A 4,030-nucleotide genomic window follows, 5' to 3' on the forward strand; every position below is an offset into this window, starting at 1 on the left:
AATAGTGCTCATGAGGAATCTGTACCTGGACCAAGAAGCAGTTGTTTGAACAGAACATGGGAACACTGAATGGTTTAAAATTTTAAAAGTTGTGCAACAAGGTTATATGTATTCTTTCACCATACTTATTCAACTTGTATGCTGAGCAAATAATACCAGAAGCTGGGTTCTATGAAGAAAAACATGGAAGACTCATTAACAACCAGCAATATGCAGATGATAGATACAACCTTGCTTGCTGAAAATGAAGGGGACTTGAAACATTTACTGATCAAGATCAAAGAGCACAGCCTTCCATATGGATTATATCTCAATGTAAAGAAAACAAAAATCCTCACCACTGGACCAATAAACAACATTCTTATCAACAGAGAAAAGATTGAAGTCGTCAAGGAATTCATTCTTCTTGGATCAACCATCAACATTCACGGAAGCAGCAGTCAAGAAATCAAATGACATAGTACAGTAGGCAAACCTTCTGCACAAGACCTTTCGAAAGTGTTGAAGAGCAAAGATATCAGCTTGAGGACTGAGGTGCGCCTGACACAAGTCATAGTGTTTTCAATAACCTCGTATGCATGTGAAAGCTGGACAGTGAATAAGGAAGACCATAGAAGAATTGATGCTTTTGAGTTATGGTGTTGGGGGAGAATATTGAAAGCTCCATGGGCTGCCAAAAGAACCAATAGATCTGTGTTGGAAGAACTGCAGCCAGAGTGTTCCTTGGATGCCAGGATGGCCAAACTTTGCCTCTCATCCTTCGGACATATTGTCAAGAGGGACCAGTCACTGGAGAAGGATATCATGTTTGGTAAGGTGGAGGGTCAAGGAGCTCTGGTAGCGTAGTGGTTACGAATTGGGCTGCTAACCTGAAGGTAAGCAGTTCAAAACTATCTGTGGTTCTGCGGAAGAAAGATGAGGCGTTCTGCTACCGTAAAGATTTACAGCCTTAGAAACCCTGTGTAGGGTCACTATGAGTTGGAACTGACTCCACGGTACTTAACAACAACAGCAAGGCGGAGGGTCAGAGAAAAAGAGGAAGACCCCCAGCGAGATGGACTGGCAAAGTGGCAGCATCAATGGGATCAAGCGTGGCGACAAAAGTGAGATTGGCCCAGGATCGAACAGTGTTTCATTCTGCTGTGCATAGGGCCGCTATGAGTCGGTACCGACTCGATTGCATCTAACAAGAACAACATCATTTGGGTTGGGGACAGTTCCTCCAATAAGAAACCAACAACATCTAAAGAAAGGGTGATGGTGCCTGTCCTTGTCATAGAGCCCCAGTGACACAGTGGTTAAGTGCTAGAATGTTAACCATAAGGTTAAAACCCACTAGCTGCTCCAGAGTAGAAAAATTAAACAGTCTGATCCTATAAAGATTTAAAGCTCAAAAACCCAATAGGGTCACTATGATTCCAAATCAACTCAATGGAAGTGAGTGATTCCATGTAATTATTATTGGTCTTAGGAGTTCTGGGAGATAAAGGTTTATCCTCTCATTTAAATATTTAAAGAAGGTATCTTTAAAAGAACTATAAAATGCTATTTTCAATATATTTATAGGTACAAGGCACTCAACTTTCAGGTAAGTGTAACTTTGGCAATTATCTCAATTTAAGGGAATGCTGATCTATCTCTCACTTTGGAACATGAGAAAAATTTAGCAAATTATGAGGAGCTATTAATATCTACCAAAGAGAATAATTTTTAATAAAATTCAATGAATATATTCATAATGTCTTCCTACTCAGTTATTACTTACCAGTGGCTCTTTTAATGGCTCCAATACAATTCCATTCCTTTTGGCATTAAGAGACGTCATTAACATATTCCTACTTATATTGAATTCTAAAACCACAAAGATGAAATTGAGTGGTACCAAAGGAAAAATACACTTCTAATTCCTGTGCTCACCAGGATCTTAGTGCATAATTTCTATCCATCTCCAATATATCCTAATGTAAAGTCCTATTTTCAAAATCATTTATGTATGTTTTTCTTTACCAAGGTAAGACTAGGTGGTGTGTGATTCCCCTTTTAAAGGTGACCAAAATCTTGCACTAGACCTGCAGTTGGGTTTGAACTGCAAAGTCAACAGTTAAAACTCATCAGCTGCTCCTGACAAACCTTATATAGGGTCGCCACAAGTGGGAACCAATTTCAATGGCACTTGTTAACAATAACATAAACAAGTTAACCTTGAAAGACAAGGTGATTGTTGTTTTTAATGTATTTAAATGGAATCAAAATACTCTGACTCATTAGGGAGCAGGTTGCTATGTAATTTGGTTGCCATGCTTGGCATTCGCACACTCATTATTTAGTACCTGATACTTTTTATGAGGACTCCCAGTGTGACTCTGTGGGCTAATGAGTCAGACTGCAAAGTCGTTTGAACTGCAAAGTCAGTGGTTCAAGCTCACCAGGTGCTCCTTGGAAACCTACACAGGGTCGCTATGTGTTGGAATCGACTCAACGGCACTTAACAACAACTTTTTGTGAATGAGCTCTGGTGGCATATAGTGGTTCGAATACAACAGACATTCCTGGGGGGCAAAATCGTTGGATTTCTGCTCCTATAATGACTTAACATGTTTCTCTGGTAGTTTAGTAGTTAGGAATCGGGCTGCGAACCTCAGGTCAACAGTTTGAAACTATCAGCTGTTCCACCGCAGAAAGATGAGACTTGCTATTCCTGTAAAGGGATGGCCACTTTGGCTGCGATGGCGCGGGCCATGTGGGTGCTGGTGGACATGGACGGCGTGCTGGCTGACTTCAAGGGTGCTCTCCTGCGAGGCTTCCCGGCTGAGCCAAAGTGCCCCTGGAGGAATGCCCCCGCTTCCTGGCCGGAGAGCAGGCCTACGGCCTGACGTGGCAGATAAAGTGTCCAGTGTATATGAAGCCCCAGGCTTTCTCCTGGACTTGGAGCCAATCCCTGGGACTCTGGAAGCCATGCAGGACATAAAAGACAAGAAAGACACCGAAGTCTTCATCTAAACCAGCCCCCTACTGAAGTACCAGCACTGTGTGATTGAGGAGCACCACTGGGTGGAGAAGTACCTGGGATCCGAGTTGTGAAGCACATTATTATCACAAGGGACAAGAGGGTGGCATTGGGGGACCTGCTCATTGATGATAAGGACACCATTCAAGGCCAAGAGGACCCGCGGAACAGCTGGTAGTTTCGAACTGCTGACCTTAGAGTTCGCAGCCCAATTCGTAACCACTACGCTACCAGAGTTTATGAGGGGGATTTAAATAGAATTAAAAGCAGATGGGTTTAATGTGGGAAGGCTACAGGTGCTGACAAGGTGCAACTAAGAGATAAGGATTGAACAAAGAAGATTATGGGTGTGTTTTAAGTCTCTATGGTCAGTGCACCTGTTACTTCCTCAGCCAACATTGAGGTGGTAAAATAGAAGCCTCTGTTTGATGGAGCATAAGAGTTACTTGGCCCTGGTGTACTGCTCGCCTTAGACTGTCTTCTCTTCATTAGAAATTTCTAAGAACTGTGTAGAGACTCATGTTGTCTCTAATTGAAACATCCATTTAAAAACTGTTGTAGACTCAGGCTATATTTCCTCAGATTTAAACTGAGGCCTTATTAATAGCAGGAATAAGGTGTCTACAATGCAAGCTTCTTGAAATGCCCTGTTTTTATCCATTTAGCAAGTAAACCCAGAACTAAGCTTATATTACCCTATGGAGCTTCAAAACTAGTTTTCATTTGTGATTAGTTATAAAACTAACAGCCCTTTCTCTTGCATCTCAGGTTGACTGACCGATTGTTTTATTAATAATCTTAATGATTCTAATACATGCATAAGGCTTGGCTAATTTATGAAGTTATTTCTAAAAATAGAGAAATATGACTATCTAGGTATACCATCTTTTACGATCTTTAAAAATGCACAAAAGCTGATAATGTGTCCGTGGTCAGGTAAGAAAGGCTCTGCACCATCTTGAAGGAAATCATGTCTGAGAATACCTCTGGGATCATGTCAGATTGGGGAAGAGCAAGCCAGAA

General features: G+C 41.5%; 1 pseudogene; it reads left to right on the top strand.

The window, feature by feature from the left end:
• Window positions 1-2,726: 2,726 nt before the first annotated feature.
• LOC102824993 lies at window positions 2,727-3,185 on the top strand (annotated as a pseudogene).
• Window positions 3,186-4,030: the final 845 nt, after the last annotated feature.

This window comes from Chrysochloris asiatica, unplaced genomic scaffold, assembly GCF_000296735.1.
Source record: "Chrysochloris asiatica unplaced genomic scaffold, ChrAsi1.0 scaffold00093, whole genome shotgun sequence".
In the NCBI taxonomy this organism is placed as follows: Eukaryota; Metazoa; Chordata; class Mammalia; order Afrosoricida; family Chrysochloridae; genus Chrysochloris; species Chrysochloris asiatica.